Source organism: Rhinolophus ferrumequinum, chromosome 2, assembly GCF_004115265.2.
Source record: "Rhinolophus ferrumequinum isolate MPI-CBG mRhiFer1 chromosome 2, mRhiFer1_v1.p, whole genome shotgun sequence".
Classification (NCBI taxonomy): Eukaryota; Metazoa; Chordata; class Mammalia; order Chiroptera; family Rhinolophidae; genus Rhinolophus; species Rhinolophus ferrumequinum.
The window spans coordinates 42063390-42080122 of NC_046285.1; the positions used below are offsets into that span (position 1 = coordinate 42063390).

General features: G+C 39.1%; 1 protein-coding gene across 1 annotated transcript in view; it reads right to left on the bottom strand.

Annotated features, from left to right (window-relative positions):
• Window positions 1-16733, bottom strand: part of LSAMP (limbic system associated membrane protein) — a 587976-nt gene that overhangs the window by 41555 nt on the left and 529688 nt on the right.

A 16733-nucleotide genomic window follows, 5' to 3' on the forward strand; every position in this document is an offset into this window, starting at 1 on the left:
AAAAAGTCACGTGAAAGTGATTAAAGAGGAAGTATTCTCAGGAAATCCGGTAGGCAGTGGAAAAATGGGACCTGGCAAGAAAGAAGCCAAGCAAGGGTGCAATGCCAAGTTCCACAGAAGGCAAGTCAGCTTAATCCCTCGAGGAGCTCTGGGACAACAGTTCAAAGTTATTCCGACCAAGAGGCAAGAAGCTGGAGTGCTTACATATCCATACCCCTCAATCATTGGTTAAGGGCTTAGGACAAAGCGGGATATGAGGGGAGGTTCATACAAGTTGGAAAGGGCTCGGAGTGGCTATGTGTGAAGCACTGACATCATCAATCACCACATGCTGCAAATCACTCTTTCAACCAAAGTTGTTATGAGAAGGGGAAGTGCCTTCCTTTTGAGAAACTGTTACTTTCCTTTCCCAGTTTATGTAGAGTTCTATTCACAAGGGTCAGTTCAAAAGCCTGTCTTGCTGTTATGGTTTCCTTGTTCAGTATGAAACTCTATCACGGTTGAGTTTCAGGCCATGGACCAGATCCATGAGGATGTGCTGCTGATGGTGTATTTTGTGACAGGCTGTGACACATGGGTGTGGCAGTAGGGAGTTAAGTACCATTGGAGTAAGTGGGATTAGGGATTAGGTGTCTGGAGGGCCTTTTTGGAAAGTTCTATAAAATTGGATGTTTCCATTTTAGTAAAGAAATCTCAAGATTCGTAGGCTTGTTTAATTACCCTCACGTGGAGTATAAATGATTAAATGATTTCCTAAATGAAGGGGGAGGGGAGAGAGATAATGAAGAGGAAGAGGAAAATGGGGAAAGGCAAAAGAAAAGGAGAAAGAAAAGGTGAAGAGGAAAAGAGGCCGAGCAGGAAAAACTTGGCCAGAAAGGTCTACGGCTTTCAACTTGAGCTAGATTGAAGCCCCCAAATTGCAAAACCCCACTGCTGCTTGGGTAGGATTAGAGCAGCTGGAAGGTGGGTAAAGGACACAGTCTCACCATCATGAAGAAACCTTGCTCCCGGTCATCCTACACTAAATGGTACCAATTAATAGCTCTGCTCGAAGGCCACAAGCTGTTTTCTTTTTCTGGAAATTCCCTGATGGCCAAATCAACATTACAGACAGCTAGCACAGAGATAAATTCACTGTCTAAATATGTCAGCTAAGCCTGTTAACTAGGCTCCCAGCAGAACACAGAGCCTCTTTGATTACATTCTGTAATCCAACTGTCAGGAATACTCCCAGCTTCAAGACTTCTGTCAATGTCTCTATCATTAGTTTTGAGGAAACTTTGCAATCCCAACAACAAAAAGGCAACAGTTATATAAAATTATTTGGTTCTGAAGGCCTGAACATTATCGAGCACATGCTTCTACTGAAAATGTTTTAGAATTAGTTTATAAGTATATAAGTGTATATTATTTATAAAAGGCTAATTTTTTCCCCACGTCTGTGTTTTCCCCCTTTTTACTCCTCCACATTCAAACAAATAGTAAGACCTGATTTCTCATGTCATGGAAGTGGAATACGATAGAAACAGAAATATCAGAAACGGTAATAGTCCACTGTATAGGATTAGCTGGGCAAAATTTGGGCTTGGAGAAAAAAAAGATCCTGCATCCTTGCATCATAGACTGAGCATCATGCCAACTAACTGATATGGAGAATTGTCTAGCTAAATGTAAATACCCTACAGACTAATGGCAACTCTGACAACTGCAGGCAAAAATAGGTGTCAGCTCATTAAAAGTTTGGTGTGCAAAGGGGGAATTGACAGTGAGACATAATTATTGATTTTGAAAATAATGATGGATTGAATGAGAAAAGAGTTAAAGATGATGTCAGAATGTTTTAAGATTTCTGTCCTGCCCCATCAACTTTATTTCTAAGTGAGTCCAGAGTTGTCAATAGAAGAAAGAGAACATGTACGGTCTTCTTACAGATGGCTAACAACACTGAATTCTTTTCAATTCCCATAAAATACTCAGAAATGGTGAGTAATGGACCTCAATCTTGCATTTTGAATTTCTGAGAGATGTAAATAGTTCCAGGAGTGGAAAAGATTATTTTAGCATCTAAGACCCTACCAGTTTGGGAAGATGGCACCATGAGAGTAAACATTAAGATGAACTAGGAAAACAATACTTATTGGGTTTTGGACCTGCGATTCCTACATGCCAAACTAAGTAGTAATAATCTCGTTTTTTTTTTTCCTGATGAGCAGGTAACAAAATAGATCCTCACGGGATGAATTTTCAATCTCACATCTCTAGGAAGAATTCCCCCCTTTACTGCCTGAGGATAAGGGAGGGGTTTTCCCTTGAGTGCCCCACTCATAAGGCAGAAAGATCATTTTTGCTTTGCCCATGATAACTCTTCTCCACCCTCATGGCTGCCTTTATCTCCAGCATACAACATACAGAGCTGTTTCAGTAGAGTGGGGGAGACTCGAGGTGCAAGCTAAATACAGGTAAGAGAGACTAGATGATCTTCCTTCATACAAGCAGCCTGACAAGAATTTAAAATATTGAACAACATCTCTGAGCCCTCCTTCTTGTCATTCTTCCTTTATCCCCTGGAGACTGAGTTTGAAACTTTTGCACTTCCTGGCACTTCTTGCTAGACTTTTTTACTTGCCCCCACAGGAGACTTTGCCCACAACTCATTATCTCTCCTATTTCATTTGAGAATTTCTCATTAATCCACAGTGATCTGAGAGGAAATGGGAGCTTTTCTGTTGCTAGAAAGCCAAAGAACCAGATTGCAAATTCCTCAGGGACCATGTCTTACTCGCAATATCCCAATGAACCAGTGCAGGGTTTGGCAAGCTTAGTTACTCCATAACTGTTCGTTGAGTTAGCCAAACTGATTTAAAAAATACAAGCAGAAACTAGAGTCAGATCCCACATATCACATAGGTGAAGAAAATCAAGCTATATATTGAAAGGTGGCCAAGTATTTTTGTAAGAAAAGCTGGTGTATAAATCCACTCCCTTTTAAGGATCCTAATAAGCGTACCCTTCTACTGGGGAAGAAAGGATGTGCTTAGTGTGCTGCTGTACAGGCTGGATGGGGCATCTCTGGCCACCTCCTAAGGATGTGTGGAGTTATTATTTCAGAAAAAGGTTATTATTTCAGAGACAACAACAGAGCCCCCGGTGGAAACAGGAACAATGCCATTTCTTTCATATGAGCAACTGCAGTTTGTTGTTTCAAGGCATAGAACACACTGCATTCGTCTTGAGTCACAAAATTCTAAAATTTACTCAGATTCTCTTGCTCCTCACCACTTGCCCCAGTGTGTCTGTCCCCAACAGGGCAGATTTCTCGCTTTATTTCAGTTCATTCTTACTAGCTGCTCTTAACCCAAGGGCCCTGTCACCATTTCCTTTCACTCTCTCAACCTTAAGAAGATTCAGGCCAGAATGTGACACTTAACCTGTTAAGTTCTCTGGTGGAATAAAGTTCTATGGCTAAAACTCGGTCCCTTCTCTTGTTCCTATCTATTATTTTCTTCCTTTGTATAAATATTTCTTGAAACGCAAATTTCAATATTTTGGTATTTTAAACATCTCAACCTATTTCCACAAGCTTGCTCACATTGCTGAGTGTTATATTTATTCTGGGATCTGATGTTTAGTTTAAATCTCCCTTTGCTTAAATTAATGTGATTTTGTGTCTCCTGGCAATATGCAGTTACCAGGCTAAGTAACTTCTCATCCTCCACAGTGTATGCAGCCTTCAAACTCTTGAATATAATTAGCATATCCCCTCTTAGTCACTATTTACTTAAGTTGTACATATTAGTTCTTTTAACATTTCTTCATAAGCCAAAAAGAAGGGCCTAGAGCTAATGGCAAGAGGAAGGTGTTCCCTTCTGCTTCCTAACGTAGAGGCAAATCAGCCAGGAATACTCCAATTAAAGTACGCCAGGTGCTGCCTTCTAAATGAAGTGTCTTCAGAGTACTGACCCTACTTTGGTGAAACTTAGAGAGATCACATCCAAAATGCTGATTTATTTAGATTTCCAAGGTCATCCAGGCATTTGTAAGCAAGCAGCCATTTAAAATTAAATACATTTCCATGGCACTTCTATCCCTCACTTTTTCCCTTTCTCTCTTTCCTACCACCCCATTCTCTCTCTCTGTCTCTCTGTCTCTCTGTCTCTCTCTCTCTCTCTCTCTCTCTCACACACACACACACACACACACACACACACACAGAGCTATTTATTTATATATAATCTTCCATTCTACCTTTTAGAAAATAGCATATAAATTCAAATTCACAAACACCAAAATACTTGTTCACTACCGTGTTTCCCCGAAAATAAGACCAGGTCTTATATTAAGTTTTGCTCCAAAAGACGTATTAGGGCTTATACTCAGGGGATGTCATCCTGAAAAATCATGCTAGGGCTTATTTTCCGGTTAGGTCTTATTTTCAGGGAAACACGGTAAATAGAGCTTATTCTTGAAAATTCCCCAGGATATAACAACTACTCCCTTATTAGTAAAAGGCTTACTACTCCAATAATCATTATTATATATGACTTTCTTTTTCTTTATTTGAGTACAGAAAATAAAATTTAGGAAACTTTAAATTTGAGTGTTTTATGACTTTAAAAATGTAAATTCTAAGGATTGTTATATGTTAAGAAGTCGATGACACAGACAATAGTTTAGTGGTCACCGGAGGGTCAGGGGCGTGGGGGTGGGAGATGAGGGTAAGGGGGATCAAATATATGGTGATGGAAGGAGAACTGACTCTGGGTGGTGAACACACAATGGGATTTATAGATGATGTAATACAGAATTGTACACCTGAAATCTATGTAATTTTACTAACAATTGTCACCCCAAAAAATTAAAAAAAAAAAAGAAAGAAAAAAGAAAAAGAATTAAGAAGTCCATGAATCAGAGAAGGATCCAAGATGGTGGAGTAAATAAATGCTGTGCTTGTTTCCTTCCACTACCATATTAAAACTACAACCAAATTGTAGAACAATCAACCAGGAGGACCATCAGAAATCTGGCTGAACAGAAGTTTTATAACTAAGGATATAAAGGAGTCACATCAAGACTGGTAGAAGAGGTGGAGATGAGAATAGGCTGGCCCCACACCCAAGTGTCGTGGTTGAGAATGGGTAGAAATATCTCAGCTGTGGAGGTCACCCCTAAGGGAATGAGGGATCCGAGACCCACACAAGTTTCCCCAGCCTGGAGTACTGGTGCTGGGAAGAGGAGCCTTTACAATATCTGGCTGTGAAAAACTGGGGCTTCTAACCATCCTGATGGGATGGAACGTTGAGGAAAACCCAGACATCTTCTTAAAGGGCCTATGCAGTTTCTCATCCTGCCCTCTGGCGGAGGGATGATAGCTTGGAAGGTGTCAGAGACATTCAGGAAGAGACTGAGTTGTGGGGATTTATGGAGAGGACTGGAGGGACAGTCCATCTTCCCTGTGTAGAATTTTCCCGTGCAGCCTATAGGCGGGCACCATCTTTCCTATGTTGATCCCTCCCCGACATGGCCAAATCTGAATCTGCATTGGCCTGGTGAACTCCACTCACTCCACTCTGCTGACTCCCGAAGACCCTGCCTCACACAACTCATGCAATGCCAGAGGCAATTTCCCAGGCAGCAGCCAGCTCCACCCATGTTGCACTCTTTCTTGGATAACTTTCAGGGGTCTGCCAGCCCCAGGTGGCAGTGGCTGGCCTAGAGGGCCCTGAGTCTTTTGCTCAGTAGCTCCAGGCTCAGCACTAGCACCAAACCAGAATCTACATTAACTTGGTGAACACAACTCATCCCATCCTGGTGTCTCCCTGGAACCCTGCCTCAGCCAACTGACATACCACATGTGGCTCTATCAGTAGCTAAGCCTTATAGGAGCTGGCAGGCAGCAGCAGACCTTGGGGTGTCCTAGGCTTTTTGCAGAGCTACAGCAGGCCTGGTGGCAGCTATACTCAGTTCGCAGCGTGGCGTTTCCTACTTGCCTCTAGGTCTAGCACAGGCAACAACCAACTACGGATCACTTTGTAGCTCCTACCAGGTAGCCCCAGCTAGCCAGTCACAGGCAGTGGCGGACCTGGGCCTGCACTAGAGCCCTTCCCAAGAGCCTTGAACCAACATAACCTGGAGGTCGGCATCAGACCACAGCAGAGTCCCAGCCAATTAGGTCTACAAGAGGAACATCCAAAGAGCAGTCTCAGCAGCACCAGAGCCCACTAGGGAAAATCCCAGTCCATGGGGTAAGCCTCATCCACCTCTGCATAGCAGGCCTTAAATTTTAGATGTGGCCAAACCCCACAGCCAGTCAATCTGAGGGTTGATCTCACTCACTGACATGTTAATACCAAAAAAGGCTCAACTATACTAGAAGGGCACCCACAACAAACACTCCTGGAGCACCCAGTGCAGGTGACCAAGGAGACTGTGCCACTGGGCTCCACAGGGCACCTATTACATAACACCACCCAGCCAAGATTTGGGGAACATAGCAGATCTACCTTATACATAAAAACAAACACACAGAGGCAGCCAAAATGAGAGAAAAAAAAGAAATAACATATAAGAACAGGAGACAAATCCATAGCTAACATCATACTCAATGGAGAAAAACTAAAAGAGTTCTTAATATCAGGAAAAAGACAAAGTTGCTCACTTTCACCACTGTTACTCAACATAATATTAGAAGTCTTAGCTACAGAAGTCAGACAAGAAAGAGAAATAAAGGCATCCAAATTGGCTGGGAAGAAGAAAAAGTGTCTTTATTTGCAGATGACATATTATATATTGAGAACCCTAAAGATTCCACCAAAAAAACTATTAGAACTGATAAAGGAATTCAATAAAGTAGTAGGATACGAAATTAATATTCAGAAATTGGTTGCATTCTTACACACCAATAATGAACTATCAGAAAGAGAAATTAAGAAAACAATTTCCCTTATAATTGCATAAAAAAAAATACCTAGGAATAAATTTAACCAAGGAGATAAAAGACCTGTACTCAGAAAACTATAAGACACTGAAGAAAGAAATTAAAAAAGATAGAAATAAATGGAAGTATATACTGTACTCATGCATAGGAAGAATTAACAGTGCTGAAATGTCCATACCCAAAGCAATCTATAGATTCAATGTAATCCCTACCAAAGTACCAATGACATTTTTCACAGAAGTAGAATAAATGATCTTAAATTTCATATGGAACCACAAAAGACCGGGAATAGCCACAGCAATCTTGAGAAAGAAGAACAACATTGGAAGTATCATGCTACCTGAAAACGAAAACACAATGACCCCAAATCTACGGGACATAGCAAAAACAGTCCTAAGAGGGAAATTCATAGCCATGTAGGCCTTCCTCAGCAATCCCATGTCTGGGTATTTATCTGAAGAAATCCAAAACACTAATTCAAAAAGATATATATACCCCTATGCTCACTGTAGCATTATTTACAATAGCCAAGATATGGAAGCAAGTACCTATCAACATACAATAGGATAAATGAGATGTGGTACATATATACAATGGAATATTACTCTGCCATAAAAAAGAATGAAATCTTATCATTTGCAACGACATGGAGGACCTAGCGGATATTATGCTAAGTGAAATAAGTCAGATTGAGACAGGCAAATACCATATGATCTTGCCTTATATGTGGCATCTGAAGAACAAAATAAATGAACAAACAAAACAGAAACAGACTCAGAGATACAGAGAACAAACTGATGGTTACCAGAAGTGGGGGAGGGGGCATTAGGGAGCTGGGTGAATAAGGTGAAGGGATTAAGAAATACAAATTGATAGTTACACAAAATAGTCACAGGGATGTAAGTACAGCATAGAGAATATAGTCAGTAATGTTGCAACAGCTATGTATAGTGCCATGTGTGTACTAGACTAATTAGGGGATCACTGCATAAATTATATACATGTCTAATCACTATGCTGTACATTTGAAACTAATATAAAGTAATATTGAATGTCAACTGTTACTGAAAAAAAATAATTAGAAAAATAAATTAATAGTAAATAAAATTTAAAATTCCACCACTGTACTAGCAACATTTCCAGTGCTCAATAATCACATGAAACTAGTGACTACTGTATTAGATAGCACAGATATAGAACATTTTCCTCATCATAGAAAGTTCTAGACAGGACTGCTTTAGAATGTTTCCAAATTATGCCTATTATAAATAACTCCAAAATTATTATAAATAAACTTCACATACCTATAAAAAATAAATAGATGAATTATTTTTTTCACTATTTTGAGACGAGTCTTATAACATCTCTGCAGACCATTATTTCACAGAAGAGAAGATGTATATGAAATGAGGTTGACATTCCCTTTATTCACATACATTTGAGTATTAACAAGTAGTGGCCATCAACACATTAATTCTAAACACAAACACATATATAGATTAATGAAAAGCAAAGAAGTTCAACTTGCGTTACAGGGTATGTGTGTTTGTGGGTCTGTGGCAGAAAAGGAGAGTGAAAGGATGAGCAAAAGCAAGTTGTAAACTTCTACCTCTAAAAATAAAAGAAAAAAAGGCTGCAAATCAATGATGCCATTTGAAGTTTCCTGTACTAACTTCAAATGCGTAATACGTTTCTGTTCTTACAGTACATTTCATGTTTTCCTTTTTTCCCCCTAAGGACAAACTCAACTATTTCTGTTTTTGTTTCTTTCCCTACTTTTGTTGCACACAATGTTCTATACAGACATGCTAAAAAAAGGAAGCAAGAGAGGAACACAATAAATCTAGAAAAAAAAAAATGCCTGGGATGGTGTTTATATTTCCTGCCACGTCTCTTTCCAGAATCTTTGAAGTTTTTGTCAGCTTCTCATCCTACCTGAGCAATCTTTTAGTGTTTGACAATGTTTCTGTCCAAAAGCTGAAACCACTTCTCATCGCTACCTCTCATCACCCATCAAGGAATGGGTGAAGAGTGGCAAATGATCCATGATTGAAAGAAGGAAGGTGTGTGTGGGGGTGCAAGGGGTGGGCGGCATGCAGACAGAGTTGCCCGAAGCAGCACTGGTGGGAAATAAGGAGACATAGGGAAAATAAATGTATTGAAGAGAATGGGGGCAGGGCAGAGAAGTGATACAATGATGATTTTTAAGGAGGAGTCAGAGGAGCAGGAATGAAAGAAGAAAGAGTACTCTGGAAAAAGAGGCATTTGACTATTAAGATACTTGAGCTACGCGGAAGAAAAGGGCTTGTTTATTCTGCTGTAGAAATGTGTTTCCTATTTGAATAGTAACACACAACAGAGTGTGGATTATGCAAACTGGCCCCATGCCTTCTGCAGCCCCAAAGGGTGTAGTTAGAACTGAGAAACTGGAGGTGAGCACAATGCCAGGAAAAATTCACAACTGGCTTTGGCTTTATGAATGAGCATGGGCCAAATGAAGAATGCCCTGGCATTATTTTACCTGTCTTCCAGAGAGATCCAGCTCATTATGGTTTGCATTTTTCTTTTCATATACAAAAATCAGCTAGCTGACATAGTTTGAGCTCAGCATCCAACCGGACGCTGCCATCCACACCTCCTTTTCAGTCCTGGACAATGACATTCTGTTATTGTACTAACACTTAACCACTACCACCTACCTGGTCTCAGTTTTTAGAAAGCATTCTACCATTCTGAATGCTAGGCATTAAATCAGAATCCCCTATGTTTAGGTATCTGAAGAAGAACTGTATTGAAAATAGCCACTGCTCCATTGTAGGGACCAGCTCTGGTTTTGCTTGTCACTGTACCCTAGTGTGCATGTAGCACGATGCTGAATACTGGAGTGTTCCAGAAATATTGCAGAGTGACTGTTGAATGAGCTACCACTTAATAAACATGTTCTAGGCGCTATGCTAGGTGACTCAGACATTTCTTATTTAATTCACAATCCTGTTTAGATTGCTTACAGATAAGGAAACACAGGAATCCAGGGTTAGAGAGGACCCTTAAGGAACTTGCCCACGTTTATAATGCTATTAAGAGAAAGCTGAGGTTTTTGACCCTTTGGAGCCCATGTTCCAACCAGGCCTGAGTACACTTATCATCAGAATGCCAGGAGATGCTAGAGTAGGCTGAGTTGTTAGATCTCAGAATCTGCTTTATTTCCATTTCTGAGTATGGAACTGAAGTTGCGGATGGGACACTTGGGGAATTTCCAAAGCAAAGCAGCTCAGTTATCGGTAAAATAAAAAGACAGTCTTCAGCTTTTTGTAAGGTTTTTTTCTCTTATCTTCTTTATTGGGAGAATTAAATAAAGTACGAAATAAGTTGGTATTTAAACGTTTAGCTCCATCTACTTATTTATAAAGCACCCCACCACCACCACCACCAAGCAATAGAAAGCCATCGGGGCACATAAATGCCAACAGCCAGCAAAGGAGCTACAGGAAGAGTGTAGAAAGGTATTATATTAGGAAAGACTTACTGGGAGAAGGGAGTTTTCAGGAAGTTGAAGAACACAAGGGGAGAGAATCAGAGCTGAGAAAATGTGAAAGGGTGTGGCAATCCAGTCAGCCTGCCTGAAATAGAGGTCTCCACGCAGGAGAAATGAGCAGTGTGCTGTGACAGCAGGATGTATACTAGTGAGTGAGAGGTGGCGTGAAGACTCTGAATTTGCTGTGTTCGGGTACCTCTGCAGCTCAATAAAGATACAGTGGAGGCTTCTAGCACTTACAAAGTGCTGAGTAAAACTGGCATTTTATGTAATTTTCCTTCCTTCCTTCCTTCCTTCCTTCCTTCCTTCCTTCCTTCCTTCCTTCCTTCCTTCCTTCCTTCTTTTTTTCTTCCTTCCTCCCTCCCTCCCTCCCTTCTTCCTGTCCTCCCTGTCTCCCTCCTTCCCTCCTTTCTTTCTTCTCTCCCTCCCTCCTCCTTCCCTCCTTCCCTTCCTTCCCTTCTGGAGGAAACATGGTGTGAAAGCATGGAATCCCACAGAAATTTTATTTGTTTAAAATCCTTTCTGTATTAACACCGCTAATGCTTGGTACAAATTTCTTGGCACCGAGTCCTAACAAGTATTGTGATAAGCTGCCCTGTGAATTGCTGTGAGAGTGAAGATGGTTCTTCAAGGATGTCAAAGAGTCATCATCAATCCTGAATAACTAACTGACAGTGGCCGGGGACATGATGTTGAGGATTCGGGAGCAGAGTCTGGGCTCAGTGGGAAAGCGTGGCAATGTGTGTGAGAGCAGAAGGGAATGTGTGCCACAGACTTGGACCCACACCTGCCCTGGCATCTCCTGTAGTCCACTTGAGTTTTTGTGGGTATGAAGAAATGTACTGTAAATGCAGTGTGTGGGTTGAAAGGTAGTGATTTCCTGGGCTTGAATGTAGTTGGTACCACTTAGGAAATCAGGAAGGAATGTTTTTTTTAGAGTAGAGATAATGAGCCTGATTCTTGACATGGTTGGTATCAAGGTTTCTCAGAACATCCTGTGGGTTACATTCCATAGGCACTCAGAAATATGGAGTCGCTTAGAGACTGGGACTAAATGTGGAGTAAATCCTATAGTATAGTATCCTATAGTATATATTGGTGGTAATTCAAACCACTGTAGTAGGGACTACAGAACATTTGTATGATGTGGCATGATGTCATAAAGCAAGACTCGCTGTCTCACTTCATTTTTATTATCCCAGGGGTGTGGGGAAGAAGAGGCAAAGAGGTAAAATTGGATAAAAAAAAAAATGTACTTGGAAGAGTCCTTTGGAATAAAATAGAAGTAAAAACTCCAACAGGTGTTGATTATTTTCTAGACTATTTCCTAAGAAAGGGGGTGAGGCAGAAATAAGAATTGCTGGTCAGAGGGAGAAACAACTAAGATCTTTCCTCATTGTCATCAGAACCGTGGGTGTATTGTGAGCTCGACCTGTCATTAGCAATTCTGCCATGGCTGAGGATTAAATATCAAGAGATATGAGAACAGCAGTTGCTGTTTTCAAGAGTCACATAAATCAGTTGGCATTTTGCAAGTGAATGTGTTAAACTCAGCAGGGCAATTGCACCATGGAAGGATTGCTAGGCATAGTTTTGTGGCTGCCACAGAAGCCTGTGAAAAATAATTAAAACAAAGTAGACTATAACCCCATCTGGCCCTCCGCCCTTTCATTACAGGCCCTGATGTTGCAGTGACCTCATTTGGGCTCACCCCCAAATCCCAGCCTGACTTCTTCAGCTAGTCTCACTGCTGAAGAAGCTGTTTGATCCAATTTAGGAAATTGTTTTTGCTTAAAGTCAGTACATAAGTGATGAAAAGTGGGGGTAGGTCAGAAAAGGAAATGGTTTAAGCATGAACTAAAGTGATGTTCTTACAGTATGGAGGTATCTCAAAAAACCTGAAAATGGAACTACCTTATGACCCAGTAATTCCACTCCTAGGTATCTATCCGGAGAAATCCAAAATGCTAATTCAAAAAAATATGCGCACCCCGATGTTTACTGCAGCCTTATTCACAATAGCCAAGACGTGGAAACAACCGAAATGCCCATCGGTAGAGGACTGGATTAAGAAACTGTGGTACATTTATACAATGGAGTATTACGCAGCCATAAAGAAGAATGAAATCTTACCATTTGCAACAACGTGGATGGACCTAGAGAACATTATGCTAAGTGAAATAAGTCAGACAGAGAAAGACAAATACCATATATCTCACTTATATGCGGAATCTAAAGAAAAGAATAAGTGAATGAACTAATCAGAAACAGTATTGGAGACATAGAGGAAAAACGGAGGGTTGCTAGATGGGAGGAGGGGTGGGGATGAGCGAGAAGGTGAGGGGATTAGAAAGCACAATTGGTAACCACAAGATTGCCACGGGGATACGAAAGTCAATTTGGGGAATGTAATCAATAAGGTTGTAAAGATTTTGTAGGGTATCCGATGGACACGTGTCCCATTTGGGAGACCACCTCAGGGATGATGTAGATGCCTGATCACTGCACACTGTACACCTGAAGCTGAAGCTGAACAATAATGAATGTCAACTATAAAATTATATATATGTATAAAATTATACACACACACACACACACATTTACAAGAAGTGGAGTACAGCATTAGGAATAGAGACAGTGGAAATGTAATGGCTGTGTGAGATGTCAGAGGGGTAGTAGATTGGGGGAGGGGGGTTATCACTTTGTAAGGGATATAAATGATAAATGTCTAACTATTACATTGTTTTGTACACGTGAAACTAATAATAAAAAAAGACCAAAAAAAGAAATAAAGTGATGTTCTTAGAATGTTCCCATTTAACATAAGGTGGGCAGCCTTTGGTTGCTCAGGGGTCAACACAAATAATAGTAAGGAGTCTGGCAATTTGTTTCTTGTTCTTAGACCAAAATGTATGAAATAGGAATCACCACCATCGATACTCAGTTTGGGTTACAGCCCTCTCTGCATACCAGCACTCCTCAATCCTGAAGCAGATGGATCCCAGCGGGAGTGAGGGTCCCAGCTGCAGTGCTGGGAGTACACACACATGGAGGCAGGGTGAGAGAGACCAGGAGTGAGCTCATGTCTGCTCATGAAAGCAGTCACTCTCCCAGCCTGCGCTTACGCACTCCTGGAAGGCTGCGGGGCCACTGGGCCAAAGCTTAATAGGAAAACAGCAGCGATTTTTCTCCACTGCTATTTATGTTTCAAGTGCGTGACAGGCTGTCAGTGTAAAGTGAGGGTCGCTAAATTTACTGCCTTTCAGATTACTGCCACAGTCTCTGACTTGACAAGTCATTTCACTTAAAAAGCACTGCATGAGGGTGTTTCCTCCACTTCTTTTTAAACAAAAACAAAGGGAGAGAAAAAGTCAACCACAGAATGGTTGACTGGTTGAAATGGTTAAATGGTTGAAATGAAGAAAGCCCCCAAAACTGTCTTAGCCTAATGGGAGGGTGCTACTTTCACAAACTCCCCTCTAAAGTGGCAAGTGAGGGGAAGGGATACCCCAAAGCTCTTGGTTTGACTGATTTGTGGACTGAATGATATTTTTAGGGAGTGGTAATACAGAGAGTTTTTATACTTGCTGAAATTGAATGCTTAAAGGACATTCAAGTGGAGATTCCTTCTAGACAACTGGATCTAAATGAAGAATAAAACTACTGATTTTTTAAAACTTTATCCTTATCTATTCATATATTTTCTGAGGTGTTTAGAAACCAAAGAAGATAACTATAGACAAAAAGACGAAATTAACCATCTATGGAGTAAAGGGCATAGAGATGGGGTACCTCTGAATGCTAAATAAGATTTTGTAATTCAAAATACAATTTATTTTTTTAGTATAATAAAGGCCTAAGTACTTAAAATATATATGTAAGTTGATTGGGATCTGAACAGTAGGACATGGCGTCTGAGTACCATTATAAAGAGTAATTTGGCAAATATCAATTGCTACCATGTACCAGACAATAATTTAAATAGTAAGTACAAGAAATATAGGAAGTAGAAGAAAGATATTCCTAATTCTTACAAAACTTGCATTCTCATCAGGGATAAATACAGTTAAATAGCTCTGGAAGGCCTTGACTTTATTTCACGTGAGTGGTTAATGGATTAAAGGATTCGGGAATTATATTTGAGCTTTGTCTAATAGTTTCTATTAAAAACTACTAATCATATTTCCTCAATGCCTTTAAGTGCTACTCCTATTTACAAACTGGTTTGTTTCTTGATTGTATTTCTTGATTCTATTTGTTTCTTCCTGGGCCAGTCTCTTACTATTTTAATTACATTAGCTTTTTAATACATTTTAATTAAGGATATAAACAGTCATTTCTCAGAATTTTCCTGATTGGTACCATATATATACATATTTTTCAGATGAACTTTAGAATAATCTTCTAAATCAAACAAAGACAAATATTCAGTCTTATGCTCAGGTTTATATTGGATTTAGAGGTTAATTTGGAGAGAGATAGCTTTATAATCTTGATTCTTTCAACCAAGAATAAAATATTTAGGTCTTCTTTATTTGTCCATCAATTGTTTATTTTTCTTATTAAATCCTGATAATTATGCATTAAACTTATTCTGATATATTTTATATATTTTTTATTTCTAGTGAATAGAGTCCTTAGACATTATCTAACTGGCATTAGTCATATTTAGAAAAAACATAGTTTTGTACGTCAATACCATAATTAGCTACCTATTGAATTATCATTTTCTCTTATTGTTGCTAAAATAGTGTTGAAACAACAGGCTATCCCATTTTGAAAAAAAAAAAATACCCTCACTTTCTTAAATACCCAAACAAATTCAGATGGATCAAGGGATTCAAAATTAAAAGCTAAACTACAAGAGTACTAAAAGAAAAGACAATAGTTTGATAACACTAAAGAAGGGAATACCTTTCTAAGCAAGTCATGAAACACAGAAATCATAAAAAAAAGAATTTATTAGTTTGACTAGATAAAAAGTAAAAATTTCTCCACAGTACAAAGCCTTCACCAACAATGTTAATACATAAATAGATGAAAAATGCATTTATAATATATGTGACATAAAAAGGCCAAAATCCTTAAAACATTTAATTATACGTCAGGAGGTTGGTCTGACCATTTTGGGAGACAGTTTGAAAATATCTGCTAAAGTTGATGATGTCCATATAACCCAGCAATCCCATTGTGCAGAGGGAAAATTAATTGCTGCATATTGATATATTAGGATACCATACAGCAAAGAAAATGAATAGATGACAGCTAAAAGTGGCAACATGGACAATCTCCCAAACATAAAGTTGTGTGAAATAAATAAAACAGAATAAATGCAGTATAAATCCCCTCATCTGAAAATCTATATTTTCCAGGAATGCTATATAGTTGGAAAATGATAAAGCCAAGCAAGAAAATAATTATCCTGAAATAGTTAGCATCATTATACCTAGTATTTATTAAGTGCTTACTATGTGTCATACTTTTTATATAAATGTATTTACTTAAGAATATTTAATTTAGGGGCAACCCGTTTGGAAGCCCCTCCCATTCCGAGAGCTGCGACTCTTTACTGTTTTCTTTTAATAAACTATCCTCTTTTACAAAAAAAAAAAAGAAAAAGGAAAGAAAAGAAAAAAATATTTAATTTATGTAATGTAATGACATCTACTCATTAAAAAGATATATTGGCTATAGAATACTATGTATAGTATATTCTGCTTTGTCTTTGAAAAGTTGTGTACACACATAAATGCATATATTTATATATATGCTTTTTAAAACATTTGCATATGTGTATATATATATATATATATATACACACACACACACACACGATGTCTATGCAACGTCAGTAACAATCTTCTGAATTATAGAATTGGAAGTGCCCGAAATGTTTGGTGAGGGAATTTTCCTTCATTTTATGCTTTCCTATACTGCTTGAATTTTACCATAGATCATATATTACTTGTATATTGGAACTTTTTAAAAAGTGAAATTAGATGTAATAATTTCAGTACAGGGGAAGGACATAGCCATCCTTGTGACTGTATCCTCAGGGCAGGTTTCTCATAATGAAAAAGAAAATCTCCGAGGTTTTTTCTCTTTCTAGCTTAGGGAAAGGAGAATTAATAGGGGAATAAGACACCAATACCTAATGACAGGAGGAATGGCAGCAGGGAAGTTGATATTATATACAATCCGAACAATTCTCTAATTGGCTGAATAATATGGAATTTTAATGACTCTACATGGGCATTGTCTCTT